The sequence below is a fragment of the Schistocerca cancellata genome, chromosome 6, assembly GCF_023864275.1.
Source record: "Schistocerca cancellata isolate TAMUIC-IGC-003103 chromosome 6, iqSchCanc2.1, whole genome shotgun sequence".
In the NCBI taxonomy this organism is placed as follows: domain Eukaryota; kingdom Metazoa; phylum Arthropoda; class Insecta; order Orthoptera; family Acrididae; genus Schistocerca; species Schistocerca cancellata.
The window spans coordinates 21,531,808-21,546,977 of record NC_064631.1 but is presented as its reverse complement, the minus strand read 5'-3'; positions in this window follow the sequence as shown (position 1 = coordinate 21,546,977).

Below are 15,170 nucleotides of genomic sequence, written 5' to 3'. Positions count from 1 at the left end.
CGACACGCTTAAACTTGATAACATATGATTACACTGTGGAGCTTTTAATTTATGATATTTACTGAAATGAAATGATGAGAAACATTTCACATCTATTGTCTTGCTAGTTGAAAGATTGTTTACTGCGTTATGAAATGCCATATGGGTAGTGAATGACGTTTCACACCTTGCTTTGCCTATTTTGTTTAATATCTAGTTTCCAGCTGCACTGCAGCATTGGTTAAAATAAAATTTTTTAGATGTACTAATATAAATATTTTATGCCTACAGATCCAGCAAATAATAACTTTATGATGTACTTCAAAAAAACGCAGGAGCACCAAAAGACATTTCCCTTCACAGGAATTGCATACAGAAGTACTTGGTAATTTTTTGTAGAATAAGTTTTTGTGGTGCACCACTCTAATTACATTTCCCTTATCTGCATTGTTGTCTTCAGTGTACTATTTTTTCTGCTTGAACTATGTCATGTTTAGATATAAGTTATTGCATTTGCTGCTGCTGTTTGCCAGGCATAGTGCTACTAAGTTTCACTTCGCGTTACTCTGTTAAGCCAGTTTTACTACTGGTTTATTTTCTTGTTTGCTGCTCATTACCTTATATTAGTTGTAATATTGCAATTGTTTTGATAATTTATATATACTGCTGATTGCTTTGCCAATTTGCAATTTTTTGTCATTGCTGTTTGTATTAATTGTTTTGTGCTGCTGCATTGCCTCATCCCTTAGTTTACGCATCTGAGCTCAGTAGATTTAAGTTAGCTTAAGAGGGGGTAGACTATATAAGAGAATGAGCTGCGATGAATTGGAAGAAATGCATTGAGAAGTTATACAAAAAAAGTGCAGAAAGCAGGTATAGATAGGACTTTTTGGAAATATTGAAGAACGAAGGGAGATCTCCGAGAAGTAAAGAAAGTTTTGTTTGCAAACTACTGCAGTAAAACAAACCCTGTCCTTTCCTTGTGTTATCCCACAATGTGTTTGTGTACCCTTGGGTATTTGTGTTCTTCCTCTCTTTATGTGTTTTCTGATGAGAGTTACATTGTAGAATTTTTCTGATAATATGTTATTTACTTTGTAAAGATGTTTAGACATTATTTATTCTGTTTTGTTTTAATGCTCATGTGTGAAGTTGATGTTTCGAAAGTTATTCTGATCTTTTATGTATGTACTTATATCATAATTCCTGTAACACTTATGTATTGTTATTCGATTCTTTTGTAAAGACCGTATTACTACAAATGTTATCTGTATTATTATGTTTCTTAATGATGTTTTCTGTACCTTTGTTATTGTATTCTCATGTTATAAAATTGTAATTGACACCAGTACATCAAATTAAGTAACTTGTAAGCATTCATTTCACTGCACATATTTGTGTTGGTCATAGTATATGCACAATATGTGAAAAAAAGAGGACTGTTAGTGTTTGGACGTGTGTTAATAATTCAGCAAGGGACTGGTTAACAGCATTGCTGGTTCTAAAGACAATTCCAAAAACTTTGTGAGTGCACAAGTGGTGGTTCATGGAGTTGCTATATTCTCCGCAAGACTCTTTGATGGTGATTGTGCACCTGCACAATCGCAACAGATGACTGCTGGCCATCTCTACAAGGACTGCAGTGGATCTGCATCTTTGATGGCTTATCAATACCATTATTTCTACAAGGACTGCACTGGGTCTGCGCCTCTGGTGGCCGACCAATACCATACTCTCTACCAGGACTACAGTGGGTCTGCTCTGTGATGACCTACCTACCAATATTCTTCAAAACTTCGAATGACTCTGCTGTGGGTTGGCTCTGTTGTGGCCCATTACCTGTCTGCATGTCAAGAGTCAGCATTGTCTTTCCGCTGGAAGGACAACACTACTTCTTCAAGACTGCATGTAAATCCACTACTTCCGTGTGCATTTTCTTTTACTGCTCAGACTTTGAGAAAAACACTGCAATTTTGCTGTGATGAATGATCAGGACTGTCTTTATGGCCTGTGAGAAAATTTTAGCTTTTGACCAACATTTAATCGATAAGTGTGTGCATTTGATTTCTTTGTTAATGTAATTATGAAAATTTTTTTCAAATCTGTATTGAACACTGCCAAAAACAATTTGTAAAATTTTTTGTGGGGAGCATGGGGGCTATGTAAGTAGGCTGTTTAGGTTTTCTTATTGGTAACGCCATGTAGCGCTCTGTATGAAAATCAATGGCTGTGCTGTGTGCAGTCTGTGGCTAGTTTGCATTGTTGCCTGCCATTGTAGTATTGGGCAGCTGGATGTTAACAGCGCGTAGCGTTGCGCAGTTGGAGGTGAGCCGCCAGCATTGGTGGATGTGGGGAAGTGAGAGGGCGGATTCTTGAGAGCGGATGATCTGAACGTGTGTCCATCAGAAAGAGTACGTTTGCAAGAATGGATGTCATGAACTGCTATATACATTATGACTTTTGAACACTAGTAAGGTAAATGCATTGTTGTTCTCTATCAAAATCTTTCATTTGCTAACTATGCCTATCAGTAGTTAGTGCCTTCAGTAGTTTGAATCTTTTATTTATCTGGCAGTAGTGGCGCTCGCTATATTGCAGTAGTTTGAGTAACGAAGATTTTTGTGAGTTAAGTGATTTGTGGAAGGTATAAGTTAATGTTAGTCAGGTCCATTATTTCGTAGGGATTATCGAAAGTCAGATTACGTTGCGCTAAAAATATTGTGTGTCAGTTTAAGCACAGTCATGTACAATTTTTCAAAGGGTACGTTTCACAGGGTCCAAGGTGGCATCACGTTGTATCAGTCATGGGACTCATTCTGTTGTGTAAAATTTCTCGTGATAGGAGAAAACACTTATTTCAGAACAAACAATTTCCAGATAAATAACTGTCATTAAAGGTTTCACTCTACTATCGACAGTTTCATTCTTCAACGTAAGTTGATGATACAAATACTACCAGTTGCTATCGCACAGATCAAGATAAGGAGTCGAGCAAGGCAGTGTAAGACACTGGCCTGGAATTCTGGAAGATGGCTGTTCACATTTCCGTCGGACCAACTAGATATAAGTTCTTTGAGATGTCCCTAAATTGCCAAAGATGAAAGCAGAAAGATTCATTTGAGAAGACACAGACGACTTCCTTCCATATTCTCCATCAGTGCGAACATGCGCTCCGTCTCTATTGGCGTCGTCGTCAACGGTATGTTAAACAATAGTCTTACTTCCTTTATCGTCAGGTAGTCTTAACGCAATCCAGCATATCTGATATTCATGACACTACACCGTCAATGATAAAATGTAGCCTGTGCAGTTTTGCTGAGGTCAATTAAAACTGCACTATCATGAAGAAGGCATTCAAGAAGCACCAAAACGGCACTTTGTGGTTTATTTTAGAGAGAAGGGTTCGTGATGTCGGTTCGCCGTTTGTCGGTAGTTTGCAGGAAGAACTGTACAAAACTCCATTGAAAATCATGTACGACTTGTATTTATCAATTCCGAGACGATTGGAAGCTCTTTTGAATCTCAACGGCTTTCCTACACCGCAACAGATATGGTAAGGTGTTGTTTTTAGTATTCCCATATTTTCATCCAACTACTGTATATGATGGAGACCATGAAGGCTGCCCCATATTACTTCATACCAGTTCAGATATAAAAATTGTTGGATGTAAGGTCCACCAGTTAAGCAAAACACAGTTTTTTCAAAGTTCCCAAATATGTTTCAGCACCTCTGTACCGTCATCAGTGGCTTTCTGTTTTATTTTATCTGTAATGTTAACGTTTTTACGAAATGATTACAAAGAAATACGAAAATATTCAGTTCAAACAACCATTTGTCTCTGTTAATTAATACCTTTACATTCGGTTTGCGTGGTTTTGCAGGACTACATCGGTATTATTTCGTACTGGTAGCTTGTTATCTGCAATCAGACGATGTTGATGATAAATTTTGTTACGAGTTAACCTATCATTTTATGTTTTAAACGTAATTTAGTTTGCGCGATATTTCACGCGTATATTCGTTATTATCTACGATTTAGTGTGGCAAGCCCCTTTTTCTCGGCATCCTGATGAGGTGTTGTGAAGCGCACGTAAATATAACTCATATTTTCAGAAATTTTAGTCGTAAAAAGCACTGTACACTTCTCCAAAACACACTGTAATTGTGGTTGTTGTGTGTCCCAGCTCAGTCAGTGTTCATTTGTTCGTGAGTTAGGCGCTAAACAACACAAAACACAATGAACACATGCAAGACACAACAGGGCAACAACATACACACAAAACGAAACGATACATACTTACCTGCAATAACAAAATTGTTCACAGAATAGGCAACATATTAAAGAAACAGTGACTCCAAATACGATACAGCACAAAGAACACGACACAGAAAACGATCAGAACAGAAGAAACACCTACAGATAAATTTAACAGATCGGGAATATATGAACTCACATGCAACATTTGCCAGTCAGTATACAAATCACAGACATGCATAAACTTCAAAACCAGATATTCAGAACATTTCAGAGCCTTAAAAAGCAACCGCTCCCATAGCACATTTCCCGATCACCTAATAGCCCACAATCACCACCCAATTACAATAGAAACAGACTTAAGAATACTAAAACCCAGCTATAGTCCGTACAGCAAACAGACCACTGATGAAAACTTCCACATATATAAGGCAATAGCCGGAGGAAAACAGGTAATAAATGAATATACTACACTCTGCAAAGACTCACAAATTTGCACACTGAAGGAACACCACGTAAAAGACAACACAAACTGCGAAGAAGCGTACAGAACGCACACACACACAAGCGCGTCCAGACATACATACACACACACACACACACACACACACACACACACACACACACAAACACACACACACAAAATATAACCAAAATTCAAATTTTGCGGCAAACCACTGGTGACCAAATAACACTGACTGAGCAGGGACACACAAGAACCACGATTACAGTGTGTTTTGGAGAAGTGTAAAATGCTCTTTACGTCCAAAACTTCTGAAAATATGTGCTATATTTACGTGCGGTTCACAACACCTCATCAGGATGCTGAGAAAATAGGACTTGCCACACAAAAACGTAAGTAATAACAAATATACGTGTGAAATATCGCGCAAACTAAATTACGTTTAAAGCATAAAATGATAGGTTAACTCGGAGCAAAATTTCTCATCAACATCGTTTGGTTGCAGATGACAAGCTACCAGTACGAAATAATACGCAAGTAGTCCTGAAAAACCATGCAAACGGAACGGAAAGGTATTAACTAACAAAACAAATAGTTGTTTGAACTAAATATTTCGGTAATTTGGTAATCATTTAGTAAAAACGTCATTACAGATTAAATAGAAACCCACTGATGATGTCGCAGAGGTGCTGAAACATGTTAGAGAACTTCGAAAAAACTGTGATTTGCCTAACAGGCGAACGTTAAATCCAACAATTTTAATTGAGAACACGAAAACGACAAGAACTGCATTCCAAATAATGAATAGTTCAGATGTAGTTGAAATGTAGCATCAAACATCACAGCTAATGAATGATTCACAAAAACTTAACGTTCTCACTTCTAGTACGACGGATATGATTCCCGATTCAGAAACAGCACGGAATTGTTAGAATTTAAAGTCCTTTAAATACCTACCTCATTAAATGCAGAACAACAGCTCAGCTCCAGAGAAGGAGGTTATGATGGAAAACTGCTGCTAAGCGAATCATTTTATTGTGGTGCCAGCTACGATCTAGAATGTCATTTCAGGTCAAAAAAACTATTATATTTAGATAATAACCGATCTGTCAAAAGTTTAAAACACGTAAGGTCAAAATTGCTTATACATTTTAAATTTTGGAATGTCAGGTTGAGGAATATGGAGTAAAGCCACCAGTGTAGTGAAACTGAATTTTCACCAAACTGTGGTTATTAATAGTAGCCTGCCATTTATACATTTTTAATCTACATATTATAAGGTACTAAAGCAATTTTTTTCAAGTGAAAAAGGAAAAATGTGTAGGAACATTTCAGTTTTATTAAGGCTTGGTCAGTGGTCACTGTTATATCGGAGCCAAGGTAGCCCCTGAGGTCTGGCAACCCATATTACACCGCAGAGGACGAGGTTGTCTATGTCCAAGGCATACCAAAAAGCACCTTGGCAAGCACCAGCTATTTACTCGTACATACAAGATAATGGAAACAGACATTCCGAATACTACTTCGTGCAGGGGGAGCTCGAGCCATAGCCTGTAGGAAGTATCACTACGCCAAAACCTGACTGTCTGGAGTTAGCTATTTAGGGGCTAGAACCAGCCACGAAGTTCAGTTCACTCCAGATGCCGACCTTGTGTACTTCCACCGTTGAAGATTACCTCTTCGTCTCTGAAATGGACTGTTACTAGTATGAGTGTGTGTTACCACTAACCTTTGTGGAAAATTAGAAGTGAACTTTTGTTTGCCTCAATTAAGAGACTTTTACTGACATAGTTATTGTTACCGTTCGTTTGTTGTTCAGTCATCAACCTTGTGAACTTACATAAATAAAAATTCCGAATTTTCAATCACAACAGTCACTTTTACTTACCTAGGAGGAAATGTGGCTAGTGCCATCGTAACAGCACACTATGTCTGTTGTTCTGACATTCGTACATATTTTCTAGGCACTCTGATTCCCTAGTATCTGAAACAACATCAAGCTATTACAGTGGACCATTTCCAATCTGATTTTTGTGTTAGACCTAGCATAACGGAACAAAGACGGTTTTATGTAATATAACCTCATTAGTTCTAAATTGTCACACGGCAATAATATGATCGATGATAGCTTTAGATATAAAAGGGTTTAGAATCCTACGGGTAATACGTGAAAGCAACTAATTGTTATTGCTGTAAACGCTTTTGACACCTTTCCTGGCGTGTAACATGGACACTTTTCCCGATCGGGTGTCATGGCGGCATTGGTGATTTACGAGAGAAAGTATCAAACCGAAAGAAACAACGTGGGACTATATTTGTAGGCTAAAATGCGTCACCTAAAAATTGATTTGGTAAAAATAATACTCTATGTGTAAGTTAGGTGACAAGAGTAACGTAATTGACCTACGTTACGCGCTAGCCGAGCGGTTCTAGGCACTTCAGTCCGGAACCGCGCGACTACTACGGTCGCAGGTTCGAGTCCTGCCTCGGGCTGGATGTGTGTTATGTCCTTAAGTTGGTTAGGTTTAAGTAGTTCTCGGTTCTAGGGGACTGATGACCTCAGATGTTAAGTCCCATAGTGCTCATAGCCATTTTTTTGACTTAACGTTACCTTAGAGAACTGAAAATCAGAAAGCTTTTTACTAAGAGGTAACGGAACAAACTGCAAGACAACAATGGTGGTGTGCATTACAACTGTAGTGACCACTTTTCGGCAAGCATCAGCACTGTTGAGAGCAAAAGACAAAACAGGTGCAATGGCCACATTTCCCATCCTGTCCACTTTACCTCACCTACACGTTACAGAAACGTGGACCTCATTTATCAGCTTAATTTTAGAAGCCAACATTCACTCAAGCATTTCATTTTTAATGTCCTATTCTAGAAACAGTCTGTAGCATAAACATGTTTTTTTCCATCTGGATTTATTTTATAAATCTAACGATACGATTAGGTGGCAAATAAAAAATAGATGGCGGTCTAATGTGTAAAAGATACACAGTTTTCCTTGGTTAATGGAGGTGGCAGTTATAACTAAATTAATGAGGAGATATGCATAGTTACGTTGTTGTGAAAATAGTTACTGAAGAAGTGTCAGGTATGCATAGAAAGGATGTAGATGAGCAGTGGCGTCACCCGTGGCGGATGTCTGAGATGTCACCCCAGTAATAAAGATTTCAAATGTCTTCTGAGCTTTGGAGTCTCATAGAGAAATTCTCCGTCTGATGATTCATCATAAAAACCAGTGAATTTAGAAACACCTAATTTCATCTCCTCATTGTCTGTCAAAAGCAAAGTATTTGGCTGCAAACCTTCGAATAATGAGGCGACATCCTGAATGGACTATGATCTGGTTCTGAGTTCAATACTGAATCGGTCAAGACATTTCAACACATCCTTCTGATGCTCTGCTCTCGAGTCCTGTATCGGTGGCCAACTCACCTGCCATTCGTTTCTTACCACGAATTCTTCTTTCTATTGCAATGTCGTTTTCCTTCGATTTTTCCGCAACAACAGTATTATCTGTTCTGCAATATGACCTCAGTTTTGTTCAGTATAAAGACGAATTGTCTTCATTTTTGTAACTAAATGACCAAGATTCAAACCTTTACTTTGCAATGCAACCTGAGAACAATTTATTTCTCTCAGTACATCATTACGAAAGTAAAGACAGCAAATTACATACAGCGGGAATAAGATATTGTGCAGCACCTCTGGTGCTCAAATTGTTTTTGTTGATTACATAATTCAACAGAAGCGAAAACCCCAATAAAATTTTCAGCCGGTGCTTTTACTGTAGAATAATGAGCACTCCAAGTAGTTGTTGAGAGTCTTAAAACAGATGAGTTGATCAGAACATCCCAGCGGCCAGTGAAAGCCGAAAAAAACCTGAAAATCGTCCCGACCGTTCGTAAAAATGCTACACAAGATACATTTTATGCAAAGGAATGTTGGTCACATAAATTAATTGAATGATCAATACATACAACAAAAATAGCTGTATTGTTTTTTGCTTTAAAAATAGCCTCTCATAACAGCTGCATTTTCATAAACTTCTGAACGACACATCATAATGTCTAAACCATCATTTTCAGGCTTCCTAAGAATTTCAGCGGCTACTTTTTTTCCTTTCAGAGGAAAAAAAATATAAGGAATATTCTTTTATTTCAACTTTTCTGTTATCAATTTTCGCGAAACGAATCACGTTAAACATATTCTGATCAGTATGTGAAAGGTGAGCTGTGCTATCAAACATAATACCAAACAATGGAAAAGCCATGATGGAATATGATAATATTATGAGAAGGAAAATAGCTACTCACCATATAGCGGAGATGCTGAGTCGCATATAGGCACAACAAAGAGGCTCTCACAACTATAGCTTTCGGGCGTTAAGGTCTTCATCAACAATAGGCACACATACGAGAGAATACACACACACGCACACACACACACACACACACACACACGCAAACGCAATTGACCTTGTGGTTTCAGTTGCCTGAGATCAGCTGTGTGTGTGAGTTGCGTTTGCGTGACTGTGTGTGTCTATTGTTGATGAAGGCCCTAACGGCCGTAAGCTATAACTGTGAATCTTTTTGTTGTGCCTGTCTGCGACTCAGCATCTCCACTATATGGTGAGTAGCAACTTTCCTTCTCAAAACATAATACCAAAACATTTAGACGACTTAATTTCGTTGACAAACTTAGGTTTTATGTGGTTCGCTAAAACATTCATAAACTCATTCTGCATTTCCGGCGACAAATGAGATACTTTGAGATGTACCATGTTCCAAGTTCAAGATGTATTCTTTCAACACTACATTATATTTTGACAGTAGTTTCACTAGTTCTAAGAAATTGCCTTTATTTATAGAGCACTGTCCTTAAACATATCCACGAAATGCTAGGTTTTGTTTAGAGAGAAACAAAGTTATATTCAATAACCTTGATAAAAGATGCTTCCACTTCAGGTTTTAAGTATCTATTAATTACAAGCCTGGGTCATGTATTGTTTTATGCAATTATAGTCTCAATAATAAGGTTTTCCACCTTTCAAGATTTTCGAGGTCTTCATTTGTAAATTCAGGGGCGCCCACTTTAGGATTCAGTTCCTACCTCTTTTGAAATCCAGGCACAAATGAAGATCTTACATTAGTACTACACGTGACAGCAAACAAACGACAGTAGAAGCAGTAGAGGTTATTAGTTGCCGGAGAGTAGACCATCCAAGACCCGAGAATATTTTCATCAGTAGGCATCATATTATAAAATCAATTCTTTGAAAGGCACCGCACCTAGCATTTTGTTTTTGATCCGTGCCTAGATACAGTGCTAAATGGCACTTCTCTGATTTGGAAATTTTAACTTCCTTTCTTTATGATCGCAATGCGAACATTATCAGGAACAGGTATGCTCCAATGAGGGACATCACTCGAGTCCTACAGTAATTTATTTATATTACTACAGTCTTTGATAGAAATAATATTATGAGTATTATCACAGTATTTTCAGTATTTTTTCTGATTCGTCTTTCACATAAGTTAACATCATATCTGCATTGTCGCTGTTGCCTTCTGAAGATGAGCTGATATTATCCGAATCATTCATTGCATCAACGTGAGATTCAGTTTCTTTTGATGAACGTTCGCTATAGTCAGTTTTTGTAACATATCTGGAGGTGGCGCCAGACATGTTCCGAAGCTCATCGTTTTAGCCTGTTTTGTTTTCCTCTGCCGAAATTCACTTTTCTTTTGGATATATGAATCCATAGGGGCATATTAATTTTATTAGGTCTTTGGTACACATACCTAAAAAAATGAATTCTCATTCGTATAGCCGAACTCATATACAAGTTACTTTGTGAGAAAAAGGTACTGAAAGGCAGTGACAAACAGATATTGTTTTTAGTTTCAAGAATGTTAGGGTGATGCGTCATTAACGCTTCCTAGCTGCTAGAGAATGGATTGTCCTGAGAACTACCTTTCTACTAGTATACAATACATGTATCTTCCGTTTGCATGCATTTAAAGTTAATACGATCATATTAACAAGTTTTGTTTTAACGTTAATCTCACTTGTACATTTATTTTATCATCCCCCTTCAAATACGTATGAACCAGTTTCTACTGTATACTGTTAGATTGTCTGCGTGGACTAGTTTTCCGAACACCTATTTCACTTAATTATTTCGGATATTCGAGGCCCCTAGTGCACTTAGTCCAGCAGAAAGGTGGGTGCCGTAGCAATTTATTTCCACAGAAGAAAATGAAATATTCCCTACTATGGGTGTTTGAAAAGCGTAACATCACATAATAAAAACAGATTTATAACATGTGTGTGCTGTGGTGTCGTAAGTCGGATACATAAATCTTAACAGAAGTTGTTCTGTCAGCACGAACGAGCTGACCACATCATTGTTAATTGACAAGTGACTTATCTACGTAACATGCTGCCGACTTAGAGACATATCAGAAATATTACTGATGCAGCTTTTGAAAATAGATGGATTATACTAACCGAAACAAACCAAAAACAAATTTCTTTCCAAACACAGTTGGTAGTAGTATTTTTCAGCCTGAATTATATCGCAGTTTCTGAAGCGACGGTAATCATGTATACAATGTTGCTATACTTTGTTACAAATTATTAAATCTTGGTTGTGGTTTCTTTACAAAACATCTTTCCGGCTCTTTTATAACACACTATCGAAATAACAATAATTAGTAGTAGTAGTAGTAGTAGTTTATTCATCCAGAGACAATTTACATTGCATGGATTTCGTAAAAAAAAAATACATAGTATATATATATATACACACATATAGGGTGAACAATACTATACAAAATACAGATGTGCATAGTAGACTATGTAACATCAGACCACATTGAAATAGCATGTACAACTTTGATTATTTACATTGATGTATGAGAAAGACTTTTTACATGGAATACACAGTTGATATTTAGATATAACACATACAATTCTAGCACTTTTGTACATATTATTTATCTAGATCATAGCAACAGTCAGATAAAAATTACTATTGGCACAGAGTACATAAATATGATGGTTTAGTATGGAGCTATTCCAGGTATTCTTTTACACTATAATAGCAGTTGCTCATTAAAAATTTGAATACTGCTTCTTTAAATGAAGACATTTTTTTATTTCTTTTAACTTTACCGGTAGTTTGTTATACAATTTACTTCCTTGTATGTTTGTTTGTTTCTGCGCCAAAGCCTTGTTAACTCTTTTTATATGAACGTCATTGCACTTTCTTGTGTTGTAAGTATGTAGATCCGAGTTGGATTGGAAATTGTTAATATTTTGTTTTATATTAATTACGCTTTTCTGTATATAGAGGCACGGTAGGGGTAGAATATTCAGCTGTTTAAATAATTGCTTTGAAGGAGTTAGCCTTGAACTGTTGGTAATTATTCTAACAGCTCGTTTTTGTAGAGTGAAGATGGTTTTGAGATTTTTCTTACTATGACCCCAGAAGATGAGGCCATAGGTAATAGCAGAATGTATATAAGCAAAGTAAACAGCTCTGCTACATTCCCTACTACATAGAAAGCTAATAACGCGTAAAGCAAAGCAAGCAGAACTTAACTTATGTGAGAGATACAGGATGTGGGATTTCCAGTCTAAATTTTCATCTATATGTACACCTAAGAATTTTGTGGTAGCAACTCTCACAATTTCTTTATTTTGTATTCTGAGATCTAGATCAGAGTGTGACTTTGCTTTCCTGTAATGGATATAATTAGTTTTAGAGATATTTATGGTTAATTTGTTCACTTCAAACCAATTTTGCAAATATTCTATAACTCTGGTTGCAGATGTTGGCAATACCCGGTTTATGTCAGTTACTACAATGTTTGTGTCATCCGCAAACAGGGTTATATGAGTACCATTTACTGGAATCTTGATATCATTTATGTAAAGAAGAAATAGGAGAGGTCCTGGAACACTCCCCTGCGGTACCCCTATAGGCACAGTCTGAATATCCGATCTGTAAACAATACTTTGGTTTTTACTGTTTGTTGTTGCAATTTCTACTACCTGTTTCCTATTATGGAGATATGACTGAAACCACTTTTTAGCTACTCCTCGTATACCGACATATTCTAATTTGTCTAGCAGGATATCATGTTGGACAGTATCGAATGCCTTTGAGAGGTCCAAATTTATTCCTATTGTACTGTTGTTCTTATCTAGCCCCGTTACAATATTTTCAATGAATTGGGTGATGGCTGACTCTGTACTCATTCCTTTGCGGAAGCCGTGTTGGTTTACAGACAATAGATTGAATTTCTCGAGGTAATTTGTAATTCTGTTTTTCATGACTGTCTCTATTACTTTTGAAAATACCGATAATAAAGCTATTGGTCTATATAGTTTCCCACATCATGTATATTGCCCTTTTTATACAATGGTTTTACTTTTGCGATTTTTAATCGTTGTGGAAAGACGCCTTCCGAAATTGATATGTTTATGATGTGTGAGAGTGGGTCTGATATGACACTAGCACATCTCATCATGACTGAGCAAGGTATCTCGTCAATCCCTGAGGACATTTTATTCTTCATTGTTTTTATTATTTGATTAACTTCCAATTTGTTTGTGGGAGGTAGCAATAATGAATTCACACTTTGTTCTTCTGGGATTGATGTTCTACTAATCTTAGGACAATTTTTATGCAGATTGATTGGACTATTTATGAAGTAGTCATTAACGTAATTTGCTAAAGTACGATTTCTGACTAGCACACCTTGATCATCTTTTAAAACAAAGTCATCTGGATTTCTAACATTTTTGCTTGGGCCTATTTCTTTTTTTACTACATTCCATATAGCTTTTGATTTGTTTGCTGACCCAGCAATTACACTGTCATTGTGCATTGGCTTGGCTTTTTTGATCACCTTCCTGTAAATTTTCTTGTATGTCTTAACATAATCTGAGAAGTGTTCATCTTTGTTATCTTTTTTGAGTTGACTGATATGTTTTAGTGTTTGACTAGATACTCTAATAGCGGGTGTTATCCACTGGCTTGTGTTCCTAGGCATGACATTGATCTTTGTGAGCTTTTTTGGGAAACACATCTCAAATAGGGACATGAATGTACTAGAAAAAGCATTGAAAGATTCCTCGGTTGTAATTTGTGCAAAGACATTCACTTCATGTCAATCGGAGTTCGCAACACGAAAGAAACGAGAAATGAAACAGCTGACAAGCACGACTCTCGCCCCTTTCTCACAGCTTTAATTATGCCAGTACCTCGTCTACTACCTTCCAAACTTTACAGAAGCTCTCCTGCGAAACTTGCAGAACTAGCAGTCCTGAAAGAAAGGATATTGCGGAGACATGGCTTAGCCACAGCCTGGGGGATGCTTCCAGAATGAGATTTTCACTCTGCAGTGGAGTGTGCGCTGATACTCGTATGAAACTTCCTGGCACATTAGAACTGTGTGCCGGACCGAGACTCGAAATTGGGACCTTTGCCTTTTGCGGGCAAGTGCTCTACCAACTGAGCTACCCAAGCACGACTCGCGCTCCCTCCTCACAGCTGTACTTCTGCCAGTACCTCTTCTCCTACCTTCCAAACTCTACAGAAGCAGAAGGGCAAAGGTCTCGAGTTCGAGTCTCGGTCCAACACACAGTTTTTATCTGCCAGTAAGTTTCATATCAGCGCACACTCCGCAGCAGAGTGAAAATCTCATTCTAGCTGACAAGCAGTGACGATTTTGGGGTAATCCTGATCGGGATGCAGAACTATGAAAATAAGAACAACAGAAAGCGGGTCCAAAACTGTCTGACCAATCCACAGTGAGCTCAGACACTGAAGTTGTACTCCGTAGAAGCTCTGCTTTCTATCACAGCTGACAGAACGATCTATTGTTTGGTACGAAGCACCTTTACTACAGTGCATCGCAACAGAAGCGGCCGGTGGTGTCTGAAGTTGGACGTTGGACCGAAATTTTAAGGTCACATTTTTGAGACACTTAAAAGGGAGAAAACTCCTTATCTCGGCGCCTGGGTTCCCGACGTTCTTTATTCACGACTGACAAAAATATGAAATGCATTTATGCTGATGAGAAGACATTTCCTCAGAATTTCTACCCTGAAGACAAATATGTGAATGAAGCAAATGTGGTATGATTGCTGCTGAAACATCAATATTGTTCATATTATGGATGGCGTACCATAGCGGCTGGGATAACAAATCAACGTTGGGGGAGCAGAGAATGCTGGGGGAGCGTTCTCCATAGAGTGGTGCTGCCTCACAGACCATTTGGAACGGTTTCTAGTAGAGATGGGCAAAACTGTTCTTTTCAGAGATTGGATCAGAACTGTTCACTCCCTGAAATGAATTAGCTCTTTTTCACGACTCACCACTCATTTACAATAGAAAATAAATGGAAGGCACATTGCCCTTTAAACTTGGTTTATTCCAGTACTATACCTGT